General features: G+C 34.7%; 1 long non-coding RNA gene across 1 annotated transcript in view; it reads left to right on the top strand.

The window, feature by feature from the left end:
* Positions 1–388: 388 nt before the first annotated feature.
* The window catches only part of LOC106661048, a 77718-nt gene continuing 69219 nt past the window's right edge, over positions 389–8887 (top strand). The window contains exon 1 of the long non-coding RNA XR_001339623.2: positions 389–546. This is a non-coding gene — a long non-coding RNA (uncharacterized LOC106661048). The remainder of the gene's footprint in view (positions 547–8887) is intronic.

Here is an 8887-nt window from a genome sequence, read left to right as displayed (position 1 = left end):
CCGATTTATAGTACACAAGCAACTTATGACAATGGCTTTAAGGTGCAATTGTTTAAGGAATGGTTGTTTAACAAACTGGAGTAGGATGGATATTACATGAATCAAACTTGGATGTTAGGCTTTTTAGGTAGGTATATATATGGTTCCAAGGTACTGCCCGTTTTCCATTCGGGTGTCACACTGCGTTCCTATTGTGATGCTTCTTCTGCATCAACCTTCTCATTTCAATTCCGCGAGACCCATGTCAATTTGAAAATTTCTCCAGCCTGCCTCGCATCACACTAGGCTGTTATTGATTCAGCGTAAATAATGTTGTAAAATAAATAGTTGTGCTAGTGCGTGGTCGGGTATTGCAGTAGTGGGTGGTGCGGCCGCGCAAGGGAGCCCGACAAAGTTTGGGGGGCGGCGACAGCAGTCGGCTCCTAACAGTGAGCCGTACTCCATCTCCAATCTCACTACCTCTCCAACAACCATCAAATACACTCCTCATCCTCATTGTAGCGAAAAAGATCACTTTGCCCATTCACTCTCTCCGTCCTCGCAAAGGTACGTATTGAGAAAACAAATGATAAAATTTATGTAGACAAAAAGAGACATTATTAAAAAAATTTACTTTCGCGACGGCCATTTTCATGCAATACGTGTTAATGTATTTTATTTAATACAGCTGTTTTTTTTTTTGTTTTTTTTAATTTTACTCTTGTATTATTATACAATTTTCCCTTTACTGCGAGACCTTGTACTTATCGAACCGGCTCTTCCCATTCTATAGGTTTTCCTTAAAGATTTCTTTCTGACTTTCCCTTTCTGTTTAATTTTCCTCTAAAACCCTTGACCTTTTTATCTAAAGACAAATGTGTTGCACATAAAAATCTCACTTTTAAACCGAAATAATTCAAAATTATCGTATATTTCCTGTATTAAGGGTACGATAAAGAAATTATTTTTAAGCTTTTGTTGAATTATCGGTTGAATAGAAAAGAAAATCAATAAATTTTCCCATACGGCGAAAATATCGCCGATGTCAACAACCTTTATGTAACCAGCTGGAAATTTTGATTACGAGGAAAAACTCGTTAAATTTTTTCCTCCACATGTTATCTTTTTTGTTATATCCTTTGTACAACCCTAATCATATGCTTGTTCTTCCTCTCGACCGTCTGGCTAACAGGACAGATGCATTATGGTCGTATGTTTTCCAAATTCTTATCTTTCACCCTCCCTTTATTGCAAAAGTTAATTAACCCTCGCAAATTTCGAAAAAATCATTTTCCCACTCTTCAAATCAAATGAGTAAAAGTTCAAACAAATTATTGATTATAATTAATAGATCGGTTTATATTTCGAAACCTTACAGGAGGAGCGGTTCTCCGGCAAAACGCAGTTCCAGGCAAAATACGATTATGTAATTGGGTAATTCAGGCCCTGGAATGGAATGATATAATAAACGTTTAAGTTTAAACAATTCCTAACCAGCTTAATATTTCAAAAATTAATTATACCTATTAAATAAATAAATAAAATACTTTATTATTTATTGAATTCAATTTGAAAGTTGATCGTTTATCGTTCTTAGTCTTCTTCATCGATAAGTTCCATTAAAAAGAAAGAACACACAGCCGATAATTTATTTTTTTACATTTTTAATTAACGTCTCTTTTGCCTATAATTTGTAACTTTTGTTCACTGTTGCACAAAGAACTGCAGATAAGTTTCACCAAACTCTTCTCGAAAATATTAAAGGCCAGAGGAAAGTTTTACGTCGGATGTCAATAAGAAAAAAAAGAGGTATTTGAGCGTGAAAAATGCGTCTGACATAATAGACTGCCCTGGGTCATGATCAATAATGAACGAACAGCTGACAAGAGTTCATCCACTTGCAGACAGACAAAACGTACAGTATCGGATAAAGCTTCTTTTCTATGTATTAAGGATGGCTTAGCCAATTTTTAAAATTGAAACGTTCATTTTTTTTGTATTAGTATTGTCAGACCTAATGACTCTCTAATGATTCTTCTTTGACATTTCAAAAACCGATCTTGCTACGATCATCTGAAAATTGGCTTAAATTATATCTAAAGAAAGGCTCGTTTTGAATCACCGGCTAAAATCCTATTTTCTTAACCACTCGAAATCTTTTTATAAAACACCATGTCTATTTTTCGTCAAGATCACATCTAGATTTTTCAGATCGAATCACTTTCTTTATCAAGCAGAATAAAGAAGCAGAATTACCTCAAGACTAATGGATTTGTAACAAAATTTAAAATAAAACCCGTATTTTTCATTCATGGTTAATATGTTTCAATACAATCAGACAGTTTCAGGCTAATTTAGATATCGACGTTGAAAAAAGAAGAAAAAGGACATAGGGCTCCAAATGAAAGAGTGTTTTAGTCAACATATTTTCATTTTTGCTAAAACGTCCGACAAGTCGGACAAAAGGTAACATTGATACTAGCTGTAAAAGGACTGTGTAGGTTTTCCCTGTGTACGTTTTGGGGGACATAAATTTCAATTTAATACTTCCTAAAGGGCACTTTCATACTTGATTGAACTGAAACATCCCACATGGTATTTTCATTTCACCTTGGAACGTTTCTTGGCAGAATTTTCCGATGCGGTGGTGCCTTATAGAAAGGAGAATACGTACGGAATAGATTTTTTTTGTATCAGTTTATATTTGTCGAATGACCAAAATATAAGTTTGTATCGATTATGGGGATTGAGCCAAATGGAAATGGCCATGCGGGCAAATTGCTCCTCGCCAAATTAGTCTATTAATTATTTATTAGTCTATTAATTCTATTAACGAAGCAGAGTTGGTTTTAAGCTCTTAAAGTTGAATTTTATTAATTGTACTGTGCTTTAGGTTTTTCGTTCTTTGAAGACTCGGTGGTTTTTTCGAACACTCACAAAAAAAATGAAGATTTCCCTATATTAGTCAAATTTTCTCAAAACCCCTAAAGCAAACAAAACCTGAAATTTTTCCTTGTCTAGATTAAATTTAATTCGTCCGAAGTGAAAGAAAAAAAACTAAAAGTTTTGTGATAAAAAGTATCGTTTCTTTGGTACGCTCATCAACTTTTTAATTTTTCTTGCGGCTCCTGTTAATTTAAAAAAAGGAACTTTCTGTATAATTATAGTAGATCTACGTACCTACAATTTAAAAACTAATTCGACAAAATATGGCAGCTAGTTTTAGAGAAAACGGGTCAAAATGTTGTCCAAACTGGCGAATTGCATTTTGACAAACTATTTTTTTAATTGTATTAATGAAGTATCGTTGGTTTTAAGTTTTCAAAGTAAATTGTTTCCCAACATTATCGGAACAAATAGGCAAGATTAAATTTAATTTGTCCAAAATGAATGAAAAAAAAAAAAACTAAAAGTGTTTTGTTAAAAAATATCGTTTCTTTGGTACTCTCATACTTTAGATTTTTTTCTCAGGGCCCTTATCAATTTAAAAAAAGAAACTTTCTGTGTAATTATAGTAGTACTATGTACCTACAATTGAAACACCAATTCAACAAAACATGGCAGCTGGTTTTAGAGAAAACGGTCAAAATGGTGCCCAAACTGACAAATTGCGCTTGGACAAACTATTTCATTAATTATACTAATGAAGTACCGTTAGTTTGAAGTTCTTGAAGTTAATGTTTATTATCTACACAGTAGTTTTTGAACTCATTGATAGTTTTCAAATTGTGTTTTAAGTTTTTCTTTCTTTGCATGCCCTTTTCTGAACATCCCAAAAAATGAAGTTTCTTCGTATATTTGCCAATTTTCTCAAATCAAGTCTAAACGCTGGTAAAACATGATTTTTCTATTTGCTTCCTAACACTATTAGAACGCATGGAATAGATTAAAATTAATTTTGGCAAACCATTGTCGATTTGATCGCAAAATAAAGAACCGTGAACTCCTCCACTCAACACAGAACATTTTGTTTATCCGTTTACTTTTTCTGAGTTTATTTTGCTCCTCTTCAGTGAAAATATAAACAATCCTGGAGAATTTGGTAAAGGTATTTTGGAATTTCGGTAAAGAGATGTATTTAAAAAAGAATTAGCTGAGAATCTCAGCTTATGAGAGCTTAAATATTGCCAATTTCAAATAATAAAAAACACAGTACTTCTACTTATTGGAAAAATGCAGAACACTAAAATGTACCGAAAGACTTGTATTATTTGTTGCATTTTCCAGAAGTAACTTTTTCTAAAAATTGTATCGTATGAATAATGATGAATATGTTACCTCCGTCTCAATCTCTCCGCACCAAAACGATGGCCGAATTTTCACCTTTGAATCGAAAAATTCCGGCTTAATTACTTAATTGCCTAATTACTCAAATACGGTGGTCTTAAAGCCTAAGTGCAACAATTTTTACTTCACAATGAAGTATTTCCAAATCCAGTTTTCACGTCTTCGAGGCAAACTAACCATTTTTCTTCCTGGTCCCCAATTCATCGAGTCAGAAATTTTTCGTTATTAAGCAGTAAAATAGAAGCTTTTTTCAGATTTCTGTTGACGTTTCGTCTTTAGTGAAAATAGACAAGTTCCAATTAGGCTTATGAGAGCTTAAATATTGCCAATTTCAAATAATAAAAAACACAGTACTAAGCTCTGTAGCTTACTATGGTGGATAATTTGACGATTATAGTGGATAATCGTAGGGAATGCTAGGTTTTATATTTCCTAAGCATTGGAGCCCTCTGGCTTATTGTACTTTTCTATTTTTCTTGTTATCTTCTCTTAATAAGAAGTAGGTCATTCCTGGAATTCTTTTTCCCGCGACTTCATGGTACTTGAGGTTGTCTCCATTGATCAGTTGCCTCGCAATCGATGGTGATATGTGTGGGAGTTTCTTTCTTCAAGTACTAGAAATAAATAACAATATTGAACAAGTATTGAACCAGTGCTACCAACTGCTAGACGTTAATGTGATATTTTTCAACTTAAAATTGATATTTTTTACAATAATATTGTACTCTCTGGGTTATATTATAATAACAGAGTTTGCCAGTTAATTTACAACTAGATTACTAATAAAAAATTTTAAAGTGAAGAAATAAAGTGAAATTTCTGTAGTGGGTAATCTACCAATTGCTAAACACAACCGTCGGTTGAAAATTCCAATCGCCTTGAACTTTCTCAACATAATAATAATAATTATTATTTGTAGCCTCAGCGTATTTTCATGTACTTTCGAATAAATTCATCTTCTCATTATCACTCGGGGTTTGTTTCAAACCAGGAAATTTATCTGGTATAGAACAAGTTTACAATTTGACATCTACGATAGCTGACCAACAGAGAAATTATTCACATCCTTTTGTCAGAATATTCCGAAAATTTTGTCAAAGTTATTGCTCTGAATGTTTTAGTAATGAATTCCTTAAATGGAGGTAGTGATGAACATTTACTCACTAATTTTCTCGTTTGATCGAAACATCGCTCGTTAGAACTTCTTGCTCATCCAAAACATCATTATAACTATTTCCCGACGGTTTCTAATTTTCCGAAATAATAATTATTTCCCTTAAAATCACATTTCTCCCACGGAATTGGGATGTTTTTAATTGCTTCATTGTGAAAAGAGTGGGGGCGGGCACTTCTAGGGAAAAGATTCATTCCGAAAGAAAATGTTAAGTTCTCATGGCGACAGAACAAGACTGTTTGGTTGTTATGATGATGTTCGAGAGTCTACTAGAAAAATTTCTTCCAATTTTTGGTTCGCTCAGTAGAGCATTGCCAAGCATCAAAACGACGTTCATTACGGTTAATTAAATTTTTATTTTTATAAGCGTATTAATTTGGTCCAGTGTAAAGTATTAAGTGGCCGGCTTTGAACTCTCTCTTTAATTACATTTATTAGGTTTCGTGGTCCGCTTGAGCAAATAAATTCTTTTCAATTAATTAATCTTTAATTAAGGTTTTGGTTGAGATAAAAAAGACAGTGTCATAAGCGGGATTCGAACCCACGACCTTCGGCTAAATACGCCACTGCTCTACCACTTGAGTCATCGTGATTTCGATCACTCGGACACTAACTTCCCATCTCAACCCCACCTTTTTTAAATCTCTCTCTAATCAAAAGAAAATCGATCGGAATTTCTTTTTGGATTCTTTATATTTGTGGTTATACCGGGTAGCGTTTTCCATTGTTCGCTCGCTTCATTCATGACCATAAGTGACTTCATTCATAAGTGGTAGTAAGATGGCATTATGTTGATGAAGAAGAAATCGATCTCGACGATTAATGTGTTTGGGTTCTGGTTTCTGGTCAGGTAGAAAAAGAAGTAGATTCTGTGATCACTTGCCAAGCTTTCGGCATTTTTTAAGGCCATCATCAAAGCAGCATCCTGTTTCTCTTATTAACATTACAGAATGACGATAATCATGACGACATCCACTACGAGATTTCGAAGTAACATGAGGTTGGTTAAGTTGAAATTAAGACAAATTAAGACTTGTTAATATGAGAAATAGGATGCTGGCCTGATGATGGTCTTATAAAGGCCGAAAGCTTGGCAAGTGATCACAGAGTCTACTTCATTCTCTACCTGACCAGAAAACAGATCCCAAACACATTGTACATTATGATTAAAAATACTATGATTTTCTGAGATCTGGAGTCAGACAGGGCTGGGTACATAGCCCCTTTTTGTTCTCGCTCTTCATTACTGCCCTCTCAGCGATTGGTATTAACATGGCATTGTACATTTGATTAAAAATACTTTAATTTTATGAGATCTAGAATCAGACAGGGTTGAATTTTTAGCCCCATTTTGTCTTCGCTCTTTTTTACTGACCTCCAGTGAGTGGTACGTATGATGGCATTGTATTTAGGTTGTAGTTAAAGATGCTAAGGCTTTGTGAAGATTTGAATTAAAACACGGCTGCGTTTATTAACGTTGCGCAACATTTTAGAATTCGCTTTTCTAAAACCTTTTTTACCTTTTACGGCCACCTTACTTTCTAGATTGTACCTAAGTCCTACCACAAGACACTAGGTTCGTCATAGGTCCGTCGCGTTTTGTTGATGACGAAGAAGTTTGTGGACAACTTGCTTACTACCCGTCCCCACTCTTTTTACAGTGGTGTCATTAAAAGGTGGGGTAATTTAAAGATTCCAAGGTGGGAGAAATGAATTTTGATTATTTAAAAAAATGAGGTATATTTTAAACAATTGTTCTACTGACCAAATACATAAATTAAAATAAAATATAAGAATTATCATTTATATTTGATTGACCCTCGTAAAACCGGCCAAATAACAATTGGCTTCACCTACCGTCAAGTCGTGTCCGACCTTTCGAATTTGCCGAATGGTAATAATACTCTCTGGTCACGTACAATGAAATACCTTAGATTATAGCTCGACTGAAAGCCAATACATGATGCCCACATATCAAATCCCCTTTGGAAAAAAAGCGTGCTAGGTATTAGCTGAAAAATCCAATAAGATTAGTAGTAGAGATTAGATTTTAGATGAGTAAAATTACAGCCTACTGATTAAAAACATGGTTGGCTGAAATTTCCTCTTGGATCAGTGGAGTGATAACCCTGTACATTGAGGTTTCCGGTCTTTTTCTGACAAAAAGTTTCGTACTTTTGCCATCGTCAATTGTGCGTTAGTGTGTTATGTTGTTTGACGAAAGTATAGAACTTTATAGATTTTTAAGTAATAGCTATCTTACGCATATTGCCAGGCACTATAGGCAGCTACCTCATCGGTACTAAAGTTCAGAGCCGTTTGCAATAGAATTAAAGCCTTGTCAGACATAGGGGATAACGAAAATTACACTTGTTTTGGTGCAACGCATTCGGGACAGAGGGATAACAATGATAAATTAACCAAGGAAAAGCTCGATGATGTCACATATCGACCCTGAACCCTTTCCGGCATATCAATTGTCAAAAACGTAGATTCATCAGATAATGGGCTACGAAATCCTTGGTTCAATCGGAATGTGAATGGAGAGAAAAACGAAGATCATCAAAAAAACCATCGAAAAACTAACGATAAAACCTAGGACGTGTAATGATAGTCGAACTGCGGGCTGAACACTGCAAACTCCGGAGGTATATGGGCAAACCCAACATTATATTGCCGGAAAGAAGAAGAAACAGAAGAACATGTCGTCTGTTAATGCGATATCCTATGCATACAGAGATTCCTACTCATGGAAGAGGATAAGTCAAGGTCTAAAGAAGAGAGTGTTCATATCTGACAAAAAGCGTTAAGCTTAATGAAGAGAAAATAATGGTGTATCCACAATTGACAATATTGCTCAGGGTACACTAGGAAATGAGGAGTCAGACTGATAATATCCTACAACTAAACAAACAATTTTAGCCGTCTGAGATTTTTTCACTGGTGCCGTCTATTTTGACTAGCCTTCTGGATCTTACAGCACATGAGATAGAAAAAGCTTTCAGTTTAACAAAGAGAAAATAATGGAGAACGCGCAATAGACCAATATTAGTCACGGTGCGCAAGGAGATGAAGAGGCAAACTTCTGATATCTTACAACCTATAACCTAAACAAGCAATTATAGCCTTCTAATTTATTTGTCACCGGTGCCGTCTAGATCGATATGTCTTCTGGATCTTACAACACATAGAATATAAAAAGCCTTAAGCATTACGAAGAGTTAATAATGGATATTGCACAATAAACCAACATTGGTCACAGTACATAAAGTTGTAAAGAGGCCGGCTCTTAATATTAAATTAACAATTACAGCTTTTTAAGATGTTTTAACAGGTGCCGTCTAGATCAAGATGCCTTCCGGATCGTGCTCACATGGTATATAAAAAGCCGTACGCTTAACGAGGAGCTGTAACGGATGTTAAACAACAGACCAATATTCGTCGCGG

This window comes from Cimex lectularius, unplaced genomic scaffold (genome assembly GCF_000648675.2).
Source record: "Cimex lectularius strain Harlan isolate CLEC.00 unplaced genomic scaffold, Clec_2.1 scaffold60, whole genome shotgun sequence".
NCBI lineage: Eukaryota > Metazoa > Arthropoda > Insecta > Hemiptera > Cimicidae > Cimex > Cimex lectularius.
The sequence above is the reverse complement of the archived record's forward strand: the minus strand, read 5'-3'. Positions and strand labels throughout refer to the sequence as shown.